This window comes from Anas platyrhynchos, chromosome 16, assembly GCF_047663525.1.
Source record: "Anas platyrhynchos isolate ZD024472 breed Pekin duck chromosome 16, IASCAAS_PekinDuck_T2T, whole genome shotgun sequence".
Classification (NCBI taxonomy): Eukaryota; Metazoa; Chordata; class Aves; order Anseriformes; family Anatidae; genus Anas; species Anas platyrhynchos.
This window is the reverse complement of record NC_092602.1, coordinates 3,709,776-3,728,028: the sequence shown is the minus strand read 5'-3', so window position 1 is coordinate 3,728,028 and position 18,253 is coordinate 3,709,776. Positions and strand designations below refer to the sequence as shown.

The following is an 18,253-nucleotide window of genomic DNA, read 5'->3' as shown; positions in this document are numbered from 1 at the left end:
CCTGTCCCCTCCCTAGAAATACATGAAAACTTTTTAAAGAAACTCATCTGGATATATGAAAAACCACTGGCTTGTCTAAGGAGCAAAACTGTCTTCACTCGTATCCCCTGTGCTGATCCCCGTCTCCCTCTGTGTCAGGTGATGCCAGCATAACAAGTGATTTAGGCTCCCAGAAATTGCTGTGGAGGAGAACCCTAGCACATACTACTGGAAAAGCAGTTCCAAACATAATTTCTGCTCTCTCCTGCCCTTTCTTTGTCTGCTGTGTTTTCCCCCAGTGCCAGGAGTTCAAGTCTGTGTTTTATGATTGTGACATTGGGACAGACGAGCCAGGCAAATACTTTATACACACACACACGCACACACTCTCTCCAAGCAAACCAGACATCCGGTATTTAGAAATAAACAGTGTAAAGAGATTTGGGAAATTCAGTGTTCATGCCAAAACATTTAAGAGGCATCTTGGTTCAAGTAAAAGCCTCAACTCATTTCCATTTTAATTTCTTTTAAGTTTGTTTTTAACTGTTGAGTTGAAGTCACTTCAAATCAAAATGGATCATTTCTGTTTCCAGTTGATCAAAACAAAGGTGCTTTGTCTTCCATTTATATTTCAAGGTGCTAGTTACACCCAAATATTTTCTGCCAATGAACAAGCATTTTACTGGTGGCAAAATGTTTAGTTAAAGAATTTCTACCCTGGAAACACTTCATCTGAAAATATTAGGTTCAGTTGCTGAGGAAGAAAGACCCCCCCCCCGCCAGTCCAATTCCTGGGCTATAGGTGTTTGGAGGGACACAATGGCTGTTCCAGACAGGTGCCAGATTCTGCTGCTGTCTCTTGTCTGCATCACCAAGTGGCACTCAGAGGGCTAAAATCTACAGACGCTGTACCAGGTAAACTGGTGACTATTGGTTTGCAGTCCAATAAATCAGAATCCAACTGAGTCTTTTGCTTTAGGTTCAGAAGTCGTTAGAGGTGCCAGGAATCTTGAGGAGAGACCCAGTTAGCTATCACAAAATACAGGAGAACAAAATTGATGAAATTATTTCTTAGCAGTAAAGGAAACTTGAGTTGTGTAGCGCATCTGTCCTGTATGTGTGCTCAGTTGTGGGATTGTGGTTTGTCTTTGGTCATGCTGTATATTTTTGAAGAGGAATTTATACGATCGGTGTATACATTGCCCTCTGCGCATTCTAGGTTTATGTGTAATGGATTTGAGAAAACATGGCAGAAGGAAAATAGATGGATGTGTTTTCCATGCAGGCTGGCAGTACTTTTACCTGCTAGCAGCTCACAGAGTGGAGGTTGGGTGATGACCAGGCATTAACACGTTCTGCTGCTCTGAGTGTGCTTTACAAGAAGAAGAGAGCATTTAGTTCATAATCTGCTCTCCTAGTAGTCAGACTAGCGTTCAGGACTTCATTGTGAGTCTGACTCCTGGTTGGGATTAGTTTGTGTCACCTATTTTCACCCTGCAGACCACTTGCAAACATGCTCATTGCATATCAGGACCAAGTTTCTTCCACACTTCTACAGATGAGCTTCTTGGCCTCTCCTGCTCTGTTTGTAAATAGGATTTGGTTTTGATTTTCTGTCAACAACATGAGGATGGTCTAGGAAGTTCAGGTTCTAAGTGTTTCCGGTGTTTGTCAGGGAGAATTCAGGCAATGGATGCTGTGTGTTAATAACATAGCTGAACATCAGGAACTGGAACTACTTCTGTAGTCCTAGAGGGTGTATCTGGTTTCTGTCAAGGTGTAAGGAGAACCTCTGTTGCCCCAGCAGAGAGACGAGCTATTACAGCTGGGGTGAAGTGGAGAGGGTCTCGTTGCCACCCACAATGGCTGGAATTGTAGGTCAGCAGATGCTCTGAGAGGATTCAACTCACCAAGAGCAAAGAATTCAAAATGACACTTTTTTTTTGTTCAGTTTCCCTGTTGAGATCCCCTGCCCTCTTCAGCCTCCTTCTAGGCCCCTGTGATGCTGCTGGGACTGTTCTAGGAGGCAGAGGAAGAAAATCACTTGTGGAAACCAACACCTTCTTTTAAGGAGAAGAGAGAAGCTGAAGGGTAATGCTAGAACCCTCCATGGCCCTGCACGGGGTTTTCATTGCAATCAAAGTATGTCTCAGAGTCACTTACCTGCAGGAGATGGAGGGAATGCTGTGGCAGCATCCTTGTTTGCTCTTTGTCTCTTCCCAAAGATGCAGACACCTCGCTGCCCTGGAAATCTGCAGCCTCCATTTCTGGAGGTAGCACCACTCCAATACCATGTCTGATGGCCCTGTTTGTACAGCTGCAAATAGCACACACAGTAAAGATGGCTTACTGCTTATTGAGTGATATTAACATTATTGATTGGGCACATGTTATTCTGGGAAACGTCTTCAAAAAATAGCAATATAGGAGAGAAGCATAAAGTGGAGATCATATGAGTCTTGGATCAGTACATTCGTTGCATGCAAAATGTTGTACTGTTGGAGATGATGCTCACAGACATGTCTGCGCTTCCCTGCGTGCTTCCAAGATATTTGAGCTGAGTTCTGCCAAGCAGGCTTTTCTTCCTGCAAGCTTAGGCTCTTCTGTGGGCCTGTTGGCAGTTATTAAAACACAAAACCCTTCTTGCCTACAAATCCATGCGCTTGATCTTCCCAGCCCAAATCCTACAAGTAACATGCACTTGTCCCCAGGGCAGCTTGCTCAAATAACCACAGCTCTGCCGGAAAAAGGGCTGTTTGAGCCTCAGGGAATTGGGAGGAGAGGTTGAATTATTCCCAGCATCTAAAGACCAAGAGGTTCCTTCTTCTTCAGCGAATGTTTTCAGTTCCCACTTGGTGAATTATTGCTAGGGATTTTTTTCCCTTCAGTGTTTCCATGAATGCGGTTGAGGCTCTGATCCAGGAAATGGGGGGAAAAAACCTCTGAAAAATGTATCGCACCATTTCAAAACTCAAGTGGAATTAATTAAATCCAAATTTCAACAGTGTGTCCAAAGTTGAGCTGGGATCAAGATACACTTCAGAAGGTTTGATTTCAAAACAATCCCTTTGCTCACATGCACATAATTTAGGGAGGTTTCTGTGTATCCAGTACAAAGCAGGAGCTGCTGGGTACCTGAGATTAGAGGGAGAAGGTGGTATTTGCAGGCCAGCCTTGAGAGAACCTTTTTCTGCCTGATTCAGTTTCTCCTAATCCTCTGCTCAGCAAGCTACAGATTGGAAAAAGGAGTCAGGAAATAGTGTTGTGGAAAGGAAAGCCAAACCATTTGAAATGGAGATGCTGTGGCTGGTACGCTCGCAGTCTGCTTGCTGGAGAAGTTAGGAGAAGTAAAGGGGGTTAAGAGACAGCAGAGAAAGCATTCTGGATGTCAGGCTTGAGCTGAAGCAAAACAGTTTGGTGGTGAAAGCTTTTCTCATGGTGAAGGATGCAGGTCTACCACTGAAATGGGGTTACCTTAGGGCTCTCTGTGCTTCCATTCCATCCTTCCTTCAGTTAAATTAAGATAACGTAACTTTCTGCCCCATGGAAAAAAGAATGGATTTAAAAAAATAATGCTGGTAGGGTGGAGCTTTCTTAGATGTTTTTCAAAGCCCAAATGCCAAATTCTTTCCTTATTTTCATACACGTGTCCCAGCTAGCTCTAAGAGGGTAACACATGCATCAGTGAGAAGCGGAACTGGCTCTCTAGTGTTGACTTTACCTATTCTTTCTGTCATGTCTGTGTGTTTGTGTTTTCTTTGGGGAAGAAACCAGCATCTCTTGTGCATTTACCTTGTAGTGGTGGGGGGAAGACAGCTCCTACATGTAAGATCAGTTTTGGCTCTCTAGTCCCTGCAAATGGGGAGATTTTTGATTTTAGAGCCTGGGAACGGGAGTAGTTCTACCTCATTTCTGCCAAGCAGCAACACATGCTGACAGCATTTTCCTGTGGATTCTTTATATGGGCAGGGATGTTTTGAGTCAAGGTTCTAAAACTGAAATGTCTCTTTTCTATGCAATTTCAGGTGCACTGTGAGTTGATTAACTCTGTTGTAGGAGACACGAACTGCAGCATACCCACCAGCCACTGTTTGAGAAAAAGGAAGAGTAGATCTGTGCCATACAACAATATTTATAAATTAACTTAATCACCAGATGAACAGTTTAATCTGTAAATGCGAGTCATCACTAGATGTCCTGTATAGCAGCAGCTGTACCAAATACTGTGGGGCTTATTTGATGAGGACTGCACGTTGCCTGAGCAGGCTCAGAATCCCAGAGTCATGCTCAAACTCTGGAATTAAAGGAACTGAATTCAGGAATTAAAGGAACTGATTCACTCTGACAGGGCTGGGAATCTGTCTTGTGGAACTTAAGAGCAGCTAGACCTGCCAGTAAAACAGCAGTACTGAAGGACGAGATGAATGCGTTTGTTCTAAAGACCTCCCAGCCAGATGCTACCCCTGCTATATTTCATACGGCTTTCTGCAGGCAGAGAGTTACCACCGAAACCTGAGCCAACTAATAACAAAAGCAGGTAAAAGCTAGCTGGGTCCACCTTTTCCTGGCAGCTCCAAAACTGGCAACACAATGATAATGTGGTTCAGTAGAATTTCAGAAGCTAAACCAATGCAAGGGCCATGCAAGCATTTTGCCCTGTGAAATGGCTACTGAGAGTATGTTTGATGCTCCAAGCCTTTGGTGAGTAATTGGCACATCAGAAATTAATTTCCTTCTGCATTGCATCAGCAGTGCTGCAAGGAATGTTGCCTGATGCAGCATGGCAGCAGCATGACCTGAACAGCATGACAGAATTGCTTAGACACTGTTTTTAAGTTGAAGAAAATTGCTTTCTCCCATTTTTGTTTGTTTGATTTGTTTTGTTTTCTCCTTTATCAGCTGCTCAGGGAGATTTGACTTTGTTTTCACAGTGTGGACTTTTCTGCTGGAGCTGGACTCTGCAGTACCAACCTGACAGCATCTGGACCCAAACTCTGCTCAGGCAGCATGTCTCCCAGCTTGGCCAGCACCACCCATCAGGTAAGAGGGAGCAGAGAGCTTGCCATGGTGGAGGAGCAGAGAAGGCCGTGCAGATTGCTACCAGGGCCAATGGCACAAAGTAAGATGTTCGCTCAGCTTTTGTCTGGTATTACTTATTTTGTCCTGGTATTTCTTCATAGTATCAGCCATTGCTTTCCACACTGAGCCACCTTAGGTTTCTATGTCCCCAGTACCCTCCAAACCCTGCTTTCTGCTGATATGCACTGATATCTCCTACCTTCCTCTCCTGTTACTTGGCTCGTGTGTGTCCTCCATCACTCTGCCCAGGTCCTCTACACCTTGTTTAAATGCAGGCTTTTAATGTCTTTTGGAGGTTTAAAAGATTAATGAGGAGGTAAAATTATATCAGTATAAGAATACAGTAGTTTCATATTCCTGTTTGACTGCTCCTGGGATGCTTTCACATGTGGCAAACATACCCAAACAATCAATCATGTGCACCCACAGGGTGTAACTGTAAAACAGTGCCTGACAGATAAAGATGTTTCTTTTTTGTGCTGTGTTTGGGAGACTTTTTGGAACTCCTGCTTTTGCTGAGCCAGGGCCAGTTTCCTCTCCCTGACACCCAGGCATATTCTAGTGGATAAGATAAGATAAAAGCAGATACTGTGTCTTATGAAAATTAAATGTGAGGATCTTCTTTTTCCCTCCTGTTCCTCTTTGGAGCAAGGAGGTGACAAAGTCAGCAGAAGCTCATAAACATGGAAGAAAGCTGGGGGAGAGATGGCTTACAGTGCGCTTGTTCAAGCAGGGCTTAAGTTCAAGTGGTTCAGGTCGTGGAGCACAGTGTGAGCAAGTGAGCAGTAACAAGCCCATTGCTCTCTACAGCAAGACTGCTGAGAACATGCCACTACTAGGGAGTGTGCTGAGGGGGAGCACTCCAGAAAATGCATATAACAAGAGCATGTGCTGCAGCTCTGAGAGTGCTGGAGCACGAAGCCACCAAGTACAGGAGTTGTGATTTGCCCATTTGTGTGTCTCTTCTGTCTGAGCAAAAGACTCCACACCACTGCTCCCTGCAGCTCTGGAGTCTTGTTACTCCGCCCAGATGCTCCAGGTCCTCTCTGCTGTTCTTTGTGCATCTCACATCTTTCTGCATTCTTTCCTGTAGCCTCTATTTCTCTGCATTATAGGCACCTATTCTTCTATTCAAGGCTTCTGTACGAGGATGGGATTCAGGCTCTATGCAGAAAAGGCACTATGAACATTAAGCCTTCAGGCACTTTAAGCAGACCTGCTAGGGAGTCACTCCGATATGAAGCTGAGCCTGCTGGCCATGACAGCCCACTTTGGGTTAAGCTGCCTTATGCAAATTGTGGATTGTTCATTACCAGTGTCTTGTAGAGTATGGGAGCTGTGCAGGGGCTGTGGGCAAGGGGAGCAGCATGATGGGCTGGGTTTTGTGTTACCTGTCTGTCTGTACTGTAATTGAGCTGGTGCCCAGTGTAATCCACATATGCGTGCCCTTCCCCAGCATCAATCTCTCATGCAAACATGGATTTGGGGTCTTTTCCACCCACCTTCCTAGAGAAAGGACCTCACCAGGCAGCGAGGATCCAGGCAGCAGATATTTCTGCCTTATGCAATAGGCAAACATTGTAGTAAATAACATGTGTAGCTTTGTTATTAAGCTTGATCTTGTTAAGGGGACAATAAACGCTCTGTGATCATTTTTCTTGTAGAATATCAACACAGGATAAAATTGTAGCTCTGGCTTTGCTCTTCCTGTTCATTAGAGCTCTGTGCATCTTTATGCCATGCCCTCAATCTGTTGCTGTTTGCCATGACAGCTGCAGCATGTCCCCCACTTTCTTCACAGTCATTTTGCACATGATAGATGCCGGCAGTTCTTGCGTTTCACTTGTCCCTTCCCATTTGCCCTCTTTTCACTTTCATAAAACTAACTTTGCAGCAAATGGTGTCTAATTTGAAAAGGATGGTTTGGGCAAGATACCTGTTTGCTGGAGAGCAAAATCAGGGACATCTGGCATTCATTGAATTTTAAAGGCAGAGAAAGGACACAACGAAAATGCAGATACAGAGGATTTCCAGCTACTTTGGGGGGGATGTTATTTTAATAAACTGAACTCGGATAGATTTGTTCTAGTTGCTCCTAGGTGTAGTGATGAATATAGTCTGGACCAGGCCACTTTTCTTATTATATACCATGAACAAACTAGTTTTGTTTCATCAAACCGAATTTTTTCTCTGCTCATCTGCCTTTTGCTTTCTGTGCACAAGATGGCTCCTCTAAAGCCTGAAAACACTACTAGAGCCATCCCCCAAGTCCATAGCCGCCAAGTCCTGCCAAAAAAGCTGCCATATCACAGCCTCAGTCAGGTATTTATGCTGTACCTTAGGAATTTAAGCTGGATACAGAAGATGCACTTGGCTCACCCCAGTTTCTAGGCTGATTCCCAGCAGGGGATCCAGTCTGGTTAACTGGTCCTACAAGTGGGAGTGAGACAGATGCTTCCCCTGTCCAGCCAGGGGCAGCTGGCCTGGCTGTGGGGTGCAGAGGAGCTGAGTGGTGGCCTGATGGCCTGGAGCTGCAAGGCTCTGATCAGTAGTTACAGAACAAAAGCCAGCCCTTTATAGCACTTCAAAACAGTAGAGCTTTATTTAAACTTGAAGAGAAGAAATGAGTCTTTGGCATTATGTGGGGAGAGGAGACTTTGCTTCTAGCTGCCAGTAGTGCATACTTTCTAATCCAAGAAGGAGCAGTAAGGCAGATCCCAAAGACAGCAACAGGCGCGAACCCAAAAAAATCCTGGCTTTGCCCATGGAGAGACTGAGAAGTTGGATCCTCTAAAACAGAGGCTACTTTATAAGTAGTTAGAAACTGGGCCACACACAAACCGGGTATATGAGGGTAGCAGGGCACCACTCTTTCTTTTGCTGAGGGATCTCCAGGCAGGTCAGCAAGCAATAAATCACTCTCTAATGACCCCCTTATCTGCAAGCAACAGGTTTCATGAAAGCTGCCTGAACCTCCCCACATCCCTACTGCTGGCAGTGGCAGGGTCCAGATGGGTGTGAACCCATGGTTTTATGCAGGGCATTTATGTCAGTCCCTCCTCACAACCCTTACTATGTTTCTCTCGCTCCCCTCTTTGCTGTTCCTGGCTGGATTCTCCATGCTCGGATCTTCCCTTGGGAACTGATTGAAAGAGCCTTAATAGTTTAATCCAAATTGCCCTCCGGTTCCCCTGTGATGCAATTAATTGAAAGCAGGATTTTTACCTCTCCCTTCTGCTTAAAAGTGTCCCCTGGCCATCAGGTTGTCCTGCTGCAAGATCTAAAATCTCTGCAGAGCCAGCCAGTGGGCTGCGTTAGCTTGGCTTTCTGAGGGGATAATCTTGGAAGACAAGTTACCCCAGCATGGCAGTCCCTTGGTCACTCTCTCCCCAAGCTGTGGGCTGTTGCAGTTTAGCTTCAAGATGTTTTTCCTCCAGCATTGAAGCTTGCAGTAGCAACCTTAAATGTTTTTTTTTTCATTTTTCCCTGAAGTAATCTGTAGTGGGAGTAGCCCCTAATGTCTTCCTATTATGTATTTTCTGTTGAGGATTTCTATAGATCTGTCTCCTTTCCACAGACTTAATCATAGAGATAGAAGACAGGCCTTGTTTAGATAGAACATGTGGTGAATCCCATGTAAAAATACTGTGCTTGATACAGCCAAAGTAGCAAAGACAAAACTTGAACTGAAAACTGGATGAACTAAGCAGAACAGTGTGAGACTGGAAGAGAATGGGAGGCTGTGGCATGGTGTACCCCTGATAGCTTATTTGTTTGACAGATGAGTGAGGGGAGGTCAAAGCCTGGAGTGCTGTAGTGCTTTGATTCCTACTATTTGCTAAAATTAGTTGTGAGCAGGATAGGGAGAGGTTCTGAGGGCTTGGTCATGTTGCCCCAAACTCTTACCAACAGCCCACGCAACCCATGGGCAGACTGTGGCAGACACTTTGTGGATGGACTCTGAGCCAAGGCTGTGAGTCCCAGTTTGGCTGCTCTTCCCTACAAAAGGGAAGCGTGTTTTGTTTTTCCTGGGCTGTTTGCAGCACCACTCGCTCCAGTCTGGGAGAGATGCCAGCCCCCTTCCAACATTTTTTCCCCAGCGAGCAGAATAACTCTACTTCCTTCAACCTGCCTTGAGCTCTCAAAATAGCATCCTCAGGTGTGACATGACATATTCTGTTGTCCTGCTCTCTGCCGTAGGCAGTCTCCTCTTTCTGCTTATCCGTGCTCCAATTTGTACATAGCCCTTGAGCATGGCATCCTTTCCCCTATTAGAGATGGCACAGGGACCTGGGGATAAGAGGAGGCAACTCTTGCAGAGCTAATTCCCACAGCATGAGGATGTATCTTGGGGGGCTCCTAGACATGCCCTAGAATGGCTTCATTTCCTTTAGCTACTATGCTTTTCTTGGGATTAGAGCACAGTATATCCTATAGCTGAGTTTTATCTGCTGTGGGAGATCTGTACAAGGTGGATTTCTGCAGACTATGAAGCAAATGTGATCACAAACCTTCCATCTCCATTTAATGGCTGACTCTGAGTGAAGCATCAGTCCACTGGAATAGTGTTTCCTTGGCTTCCAACTCCCCTCCAAGGCCCTGGCAGCTAGACACCGCCTCTCCTGCCAAACTAAACTTTGCCATGCTTTATAGTGGGATAGGCTGCTCAGCACCCAGCCAGAGTTGGGCCTCTGCTGAGCATCCCTGCAGACACCCTGGTTTTACCAGCCTCCATTCTACATGGTCTTTTTTACAGGCTCATATTTAAAAATAAGTGTTTGGTCCATCCTTACCTCCTAAGAAACTGTGCTTAGGCTGCTGATGCCCTATAGAGAAAGCTGACTGACCCCTTGAAGAGACTGGTTCCTAGGTTAACAGCCTGGCCCAGCCAACTGTATGGCTGGTTTGGCACTTAGCAGATTCACTGAAAGACATCTCCCCCTCCCTACTTTGTGTTCCTGCCAAGTGAGCTCTGCTGCACTGCGTCCCTGATCTTTTCTGACATTAATTACCCTTTCCTGGCTTGGATTGCCCTGTTTGTAGCCAGGAAACCAAACTTACTTGTGCTTGGAGTTAGGAGGAAAGAGAGTGCGTCTTCCTCCTTGGACAGCTCACTGCAATAAGCAGGTGTCTGAGACCTTCCTATCCCAGAGAGAGCTCCTAGAAGGCTTTGCTCGATGCAGCCAACTGCAGAGTGCCTGCTATGCCTGCTGGAGTGGCTGAGAGTGAGGGTAACTGGCCAGCTTTGAATCCGTGTCCGGCATCTTTAGAAACACACCAAACGGATCCAGCAGAAGGACAGTTAAAAACAGCAGTAGGAGTGAACCCTGGAGGCAGCCTGTCTCCTTGTAGATGTGACTTTTAGGCCACTAATTTCAAAGATTTCTGCATTCCCTTTACCTGGGATCCCGTGACTTCCCCGTCACATCTGAACAGCCCTACCTCAGCAAGTGATGTTGCTTCCAGCAGGGACATGATGGGTTCTAGCACCTCACATCATGCAGCCTGTGGCAATGTGACAACCCTAGGAAGGATGCTGCTCTAAACGCACCATTGTGGACATTCCTGGCACAAGCCACATGCCCAATGCTACCCAGTTTCAGCTTTCTTGGCAGTTGAACACCAGCTGTGAGCTTGTGTTGAGGGATAACAAAGCCTAAGCACGAGTTTGCTGCTGGACTTTTGGAGATTATCACCAGTGTAAATCAGGAGGAAGAGGCTAAGTTAGAGATGAGCAGACATGGGTACACAACGTTGTTCCTGACACTCTACGTGGTGCCCTGAAGTTGCCTTTATCTACCCAAGGGAAAACAGCAACATTTGGAGAGTTTAACTGACCACTCAGCAGCTGTGAAGTCAATAACCCATATTAAATCCCATGCTATAAACCAGCCAGCAAACAAACCCATACTTTCCTTGGAGAGAGCAGGAAAGTGTCTTAAAAGGAGCATGTGTATGTGTTTGCCACATCTTTGAGCTCGCATCCAATTATCAAAGCACCCACAAGGCAAAGTTATTTCTAAAATACAGCACCATCTAGTGCTGCATCGCAGCACCTCCTTGCAAGCAGCCTGCCTTCCCCACCTCGACACCCCACAGCCCTGGGGTCCACTGCTCCCTTTCCCTCCCCAGCGTGGAGTGGGCTTTGATTTGGTTCACGTGTCAGATGGCAGCGTGTTGTCTGAGCGCTGCCTGAACAAGTCTCTTTGTGCATCTGTGTACTCGCAGCGTTCCAGCAGCCTCTTGCATAATTCATGGAGAAATTCTGTCAAAACTTCATCCAAACCCCAAATCGTATGTGAAATGCAGCTGGAAACCATCTTCGCAGATTAGAGCCATTGCAAACATCCCTTCCCCCTGCTTCACCACACCTTATATTTCTGTGTGCTAAAATAAAGGCAGGCAAAATTTCTAGTTGTGTAGAAATGCTGGTGCTGAGTGACACAAATAGGGCCAGTTATATGAGCAGCAGCTGTGACCTAGTGAGGGCAGTGGACTGTTGCTGCAGGTCTGTAATGGGTACGAGAGGTGATATCAGCAGGTTAAAATTCACGATTTAAAGCCTCGCATTTGCACTGGAAAAAGAAATTTCTAGAGGGTTGAAAACTGCTGATCTGAAATATTTCTCAAAGAGGGATTAGAACTGCTGCAAACACCACTTACTAATCATGGAAATTGTTTGGCCAGGAGCAGAACTGGCTAATGATTATGGAGTTAATTTTACCTTGTTTCCTGCCACCTCATCATAAAAAAAATAAAATAAAATAAAAAGTTTTTTTTCTACACACAAAATTCAGTGTTTCAGGTTAAAACCAAATTCTCTTAAAGTTATATCCAGTAACTTGGTAACTTAAGTTATATGACAGGGCACTAAGAGCTCCTGTAAATTGGAGCAACCTTTAAATCCCAGCAAACTTATGCTCCTCTCCCCTTTCAAACCCAGGCTCTGAGTTGGAACCCTTCAGCTGTAGGAGCACAGAGGGTGAAACTAGTAAGGCAGGAAATGCTTGCAGCAGTGCTGTGTGATTGGCTTGCCATACAGGCAGGTTTCCTTCTGCTTTTCCAGGGTGAAGGAATGCTGTGGAAGGACAACATAGTCTGGAGGTAGTTCTGTCTGATGTACTTCTTTGTTGTATTTGGGATGGAAAAAGTTTGTTCTGTGGTAACCAATACCACAATGGGGGACGATGCTGGGGAAAACAGTTCCTTTCACAAGCAAGTGTATGATCCATCTTCCCACATCTATTTGACCACTTAACCTGAAGGAAAACATGTTGTTCCTTTGAGCCAGGCTTTGTTATTTCCCCTTCCCAAGAGGATGAAACCAACATCAGCATGAAGGTGTTATAATTTGGAAGTAGAGCTGCTGTGTACAAGAGTTTCCTTGTGACAGCAAAGAAAACAAAACTTCAGAATGTGTAGTTTGGAGCTAGCCCCAATGGCAGTAAAAATTAAATTGTTCGTTTAAATTCCTTTGTTTATTGAAACACAAAAGCCAGCAGCATAGGAACTTGCTTTCCATGGCTTGAAGCAAAGGCAGGGTTGGGGGGTTGGTATGAACTAGTTCTCAGACACAGCTGAGCCTAAGACCCCAGGAGGTTCTCCTTTCAGAGACCCAGGCCACAGTCACGAATGGTGCAGGCTCATAAATCCAGCTGTCCGAAGCATTTTGCTACCCAGCCATCAGGAAACACATTCTGTAGGTGGTGTGCCACGTGCATCTCTTTGCTCTCACCTCCATGTGGCAAATGAGCCTCTCTGGTTGATTTTTTGCACACACACTGCTGCCTCACGCTGGAGCCGACTGGACTCTAGTTTCTCACAAATGCACCATCTGCCCAGCAGTATCGTGCCCTGAAGGAAAGGAGCTCCCAAGCCACACAGCAGCATCCATGTGTGGGTGCTTCCACCAGGTCCTTCCTACAGGCAGTCTGAATTCAGCTTGTTGCACATGCTGAGTAGTGGTAAGCTAACATCCAAATAGAAATCGTTGTTACGGCGTACCTCTACATAACTCCCCTTAGCACTGTCTTTGCCTTTCCTGGGTCAGTGTGGGACTGTTCCCTACATTTGCTCCTGGAGCTTTTATTTCCACCCCTGCCAGCCTAATCATGAATGTCCTAGCTGAGACAGCTTTCAGCTTCCATTATTTGCTAGGCAACCAAATGTCTATGCATTTCCATAGGGGTCTGTAAACATCCCGGGGTACGTTCTCTTAATTAGGAAACAATGTCTGTAGTTGTGTTTGCATTGCTCTGCTTATTAGGAATTAAAATGCCGGGTGTGTTTTGTGTTATGTGCAACCTGAGATTGTTCATTTGTGTGCTGTTGGGAGGGTTTTCTTAATTGCTTTTTAAGAAATGTATCTTGGGGTTTTTTTGGTTTCTGAATTAACGCAGCCAGAGGGTTTACAGCTAGCTATTGTATGAAATTACAGATCACATGTTACCTGTGAACTTTCTCTAAGTTTATTCAACTCCAAAAATGCAGTTGGGGGGAAAAATTGCACGGGTTCAGCAATGAACCACCTCCCTGGGAGATGTTACTTGTGGTTGGGCTGTAGTTTCAGGTCAGTTGGGTAGGTCTAGTAACGTGTATCTTAAAGTCAGTGAATGTTTGTAAAAAAAGGAATCAGAGGTTTGCCAAATTTCTTGGAAGATTCCTAGTTTTGTAGAAGCATAAAGAGAGAATCTATGTCATCAGTTCTTGTCTGCCATATAACACAGGCTGCAGTAATCAAAATCAGTTCCAGATCAATGTATTTTGAACTGAATATGTGTTTGAGAAAGGAGTCCAATCTTGCTTCAGAGGTTGCCAGTAGTGAAGAGTTGATTGCTACCTTAATAAATTGCTCCAGTTGTTAGAAATTTTCACTTCAGGCCCCTGCCACCAAATCTCATTATACCTCTTGTCTGCCAGAATGAAAAGCCTATGATCAGTTTTGTTCCCCGTACTTCTGCTTCAACAGAATGCAAGATCACTCCGTAACATGAAGAGTAAGTTGCAGTCTTGGATGCTTCTGATTAAAAGCAATTTTGCAGCCTTTTAATTCATCTCACAGCTCTTGTCTGAATCTTTTCCAGTCTATCAACATACTCTGAGTGGTGGGCCCAAGCCCACAACACAAAAAGTGCCCCAGAACCGAATGGAAAGGTGATGGAATCACTCTTTTACTGGTAAATTCCCACCACAGAATCACAGAAATGTTGATTGGAAGGACAATTTTTGCACACATGCTAACTATCTGTTGCCCTAAAGAGTAAAGCAGGCCTTAACTCCTTTTCGTGGTCTTGATGTGGTCCTTGCCACCTCACAAATGGCTGAAGGCTGTAGCATGGAGGATCCACAGGACTCCAAGGTCTCAGGGTGTCCCCGTTGCATTACTCACTAAGTGCACAGCCACACAGTGCTGTGCCTCTCTGCTGGGCTGCCACAGAAAGAGCCTGATTCAATGCTAACGCCTAAGCAAATAGCACGCTGCCCTACCAAATCAGGAGCAGCCCTTCTTGCTTGTTTTCTTCCCGGCATTTGAACTGCAGTACATTCCAGTTGTGTAAAAAGACTTTGCTGTTTGGAGTGTGCTGGAATCAGGTGGTGAGCATACCAACAGCCAGACAGGATACTGAGCTTCCTGTGAGAGTAAATACTGAAAGTCATGCAAAGCATCTTTCATTCTGGCTTGGCCGCAACAGCCAGTACAGCCGCTGGAAAGGAAGGGGCTTCACAGAGACAGAGAGATTATTCTCTTCTGGCTTAGAGACTACCTGGCCTTTTAATCATATTTCTAAGCCTGTGTTTTTAAAGGTTGCTTACTTTGTTGGCAGAATGTGCACCTACAAGCCTTCATTTTCTGGGAGCTTGCAGTCTCGCTCAGGGGCCTGCCACACAGGAATACAACCAGTGTGTGGATGCTCTGCATCTCCTAAGTACCTGGGTAAAACTGCAGCATGGGATGACTGAAGGAGCTCTTGGACTTATCCCAAGTCTGCGTTCAAACATAAACTAAAAGAGAAATGTGCAGCTAAGAAACCGTCCAGATTTGCCTTGAGAAATTATACTTGTGGACAGTCTCTCTTAAGGGCTGTAAGCACCATTATCACCAGGAGAGTGATGCTGGCTTTGTCTTGGAGTGTTGTTTTTTTTAAAGACACAATTCAGAAAGTCTTCAAGGGAATGACTACAAATTTCAGCGAGTTTCTTCTACAGCAGAGGCAGAGCTCCTTTGGCAGAAACTCCTTGACCTATTAAGTTGTCTTCAGAATTTACAGGGACTAACTTGAAAAGCCAGTTTCCTCCCTAAAATTATATGGAAACCATTTACTAGGCATTCAGAATACCTTTCCGTGTGGTGTGGTTGTTGACATATGAACGGACTGGAGCAGATACCAATGGCATCCTTATTGTTGCATTTTACAAGCTGCATTTTTCACAGTCTTGAGGCCAGTGAAATTGCAACTGTTCTGTGTAGTTTGCTGATAGTCACAGTGAGGATGAGCACAGGAAAGCCATTGGGATCACAGTAGCTGGCATATTCTGCAACAGGTGGTTCTGACCTTTCATCATAACATCCAGGTGTTGTATTTTATACTATTTAGTACACTCCTATTTGAGTGGGCTAGGAACGAATCAAGCTGTGTATGGGCATGCTTGAGCTGTGTTTCAACAAATACTTTAATTTCCTTAAACAAGTGTAGTTAGAACTCTGGCCCCTTACTCCTTACTCCTGTCTGCCCTTGCTCCCCACCTGTAGAGTAGAAATGACAGCACAGTCTGGCTCACAGGGGTGTCTGATGAGAGAAATACCAGCACCATGCAGGAGCAGCTCAGTTAAAACAAGTCACAAGATTAATTCAAGTCCCCATATCTACAGCCGGGTCACAGTAGGACTTCTCCATCACCTTGTGCAAGGGGTTTTTCATTTTTCTGACAATCAATAAAAATGAGATTATACTCTAAAAAAGCTTGCCTTTCATACCGATATCTACAAAGTTCATGGTCTTCAAACAGTTGTGTTTTGTTTTGTTTTGTTTTTTTCCCTAGCTGGTCTATTATCTGTGATTTCCTAATAGAAAATTCAATATTTTCATTTTAACTTGCAAAACCATATTTATATCAAACACTGTGTTGATTTTATAGACTCACACTACTTTTAGGGTTCTCTGTCATTCACCAAGGCTTAAAGCCATTGGAGTCATTTTGGTAAATCAGACTTTATGGCTATTTTCATGAGATCCAATGTAACATCAGTCCAGGCTTTTGGAAATAAATGGCTTTTAGTGCTGCCAGTTAACTTGTGAAAAGATACTGCAAGGATATTCCCTCCCCATTGTGTGTTTCTTCCCCAGTAAAACATTAGAGTGTTCTAATACTTTAATGTCTGCAAGAGTTTTAATATCTCTTCCCTCTTGTCTAGCAATGGTTTAGGTAAAGAACCAGATACGATACCTTTTTAACAGAAAAGGAAATAGCTTAAAAGCACTGTGATATTTTTTGGAGCATATCCAGTTGATCTGTTGGTCTTTACTTTGACAGTTGGCTTTATTTATTGTCCATGCAGTATGTTTAAAGTATTTTATTGCTTCTGCAGTGTTAGCAGAGATCTCTGGAGAAAAGGAGGCTTGATGGGGATGTTTTGAGGTTTGTGTCCTGCAATGTGCTCTGCCTACTGAGGTTTTCATCATAAATCCTGGTGATATAACCCCCTTCCCTAGAAATGCAGATTCCAGAGTTCTTTATCAACATCACTTGTCTTCAGTGTCCTAGTGAGAAGTGTATTAGAACTGCATTTTCAGTGTGGTGCTGGAGGGAGACTGACTTGTGTCGGTAAGGCATTGTGAATGAACACGGTTTTCCCTGAAGTGATTCCTCTGGGAAGAAGCAATCATAAATAGGTTGGTCCTAGCATCTGAGATGCGGTTACTCCAAATGGCCACATCCTTTCAAAGAATGCTCCTGTGCTTTTCATAACCTCCTCTGAAAACTACTGTGTTCCACTACTATTTTTCATGGTCATGTGCAGTTATTTACTTCCCTATTTCTACTTCATGCTCAAAGTTGCTGTCTTCTTGCACAGCAGGAAAATGACCACCAGCTTCTTACTTCGTATGCATCACCTGCAGGACAGCCATAAAAATGTACAGTGCTAGGATAGCTGCTGTCAGGAACATCTGCAGGGAACAATCACCCCTCCAAGGAGACCCATCTGTATCGTTCTTGGGCAACAGATGACGTGTTTAAGGATGCAGATCAAAGCTCAAGGGATTTAAAGGTCGTATGCCTCCCTTTCCCAAAGGTACCACAGGATCTTGGATAGAGCATTGAATTGTCCCTGTCACACTTCCCCATGTGAAATGCAAGGAGTGCTTCTGCCTTTTCTATTTTTGTCTGTTGCAGTAGTAAGCTCTTCAGTGCAGGTACTCTACGGAGGGCACAGACAAACCCCAGTTGTGTTTGGGATTGGTGTTACAGTAGCATATAAGCAAAATGTAATGAGAAACGTGACTTTTAAAAAGTCACAAAATACACCTTTGAACTCTGTTCTCCTGGTGAGGAACAAATAAAAGAATGTGATTAAGTGTTTGGTAAAAACAGTAATAAATAAAATAATGTGTTCAACACCTTCTGAATCTTACTCACTTGACACCATATTGGGGAAAAAAAAAAAGCCTTTTAAACATTGCAAAAATGCATGGACTACAGGCTTTAAAACTTTTCCTGTAAATTACAGCTCCGTTGTAATGCAGAGTTATATTAACATAGCTTTAGTGCTTTAAAAAACTACCTGTCCTGAAACAAAACATGTGAAATTAATCTACTCCAATTCCTTTTGTGTTATTCTCTTTACAAGCTGGAAATCTAACTTATCTGTATCTGATCAAGTGCCAATAATGATAGACTTTAAGCAAAAACTTACCCAAATTCCTGACATGGTTTAGTTTCAGTTTAACCAAGTACAGATTTTTCAGGGTATTTCTGTAACTGATTTTGTATTTGGTGTATATTTATAAGAGATTTCTGTCATGTGAGAGAGGCTAGGGTCATTCAGAGTTTGGCTTTGCACCTAAATTACTGGTGTTGGTATTTATTTCCTAGGCATTTTCTTTCAGCTGTGAGAAGATTATTGACAGCCTTTTGACAAGGAGCAGGATGTGGCAAGCCTTATACCTGGATACAAGGACGTTGCCATGTCTTTGTT

At 44.3% G+C, this 18,253-nt stretch overlaps 1 long non-coding RNA gene across 1 annotated transcript in view; it reads left to right on the top strand.

The window, feature by feature from the left end:
* Positions 1–10,696, top strand: part of LOC110352112 (uncharacterized) — a 55,902-nt gene extending 45,206 nt beyond the window's left edge. Inside the window, exons 15-17 of the long non-coding RNA XR_011803783.1 lie at positions 4,005–4,516; positions 4,911–5,019; positions 9,815–10,696. This is a non-coding gene — a long non-coding RNA (uncharacterized lncRNA). The remainder of the gene's footprint in view (positions 1–4,004; positions 4,517–4,910; positions 5,020–9,814) is intronic.
* The last annotated feature ends 7,557 nt before the right edge of the window (positions 10,697–18,253 follow it).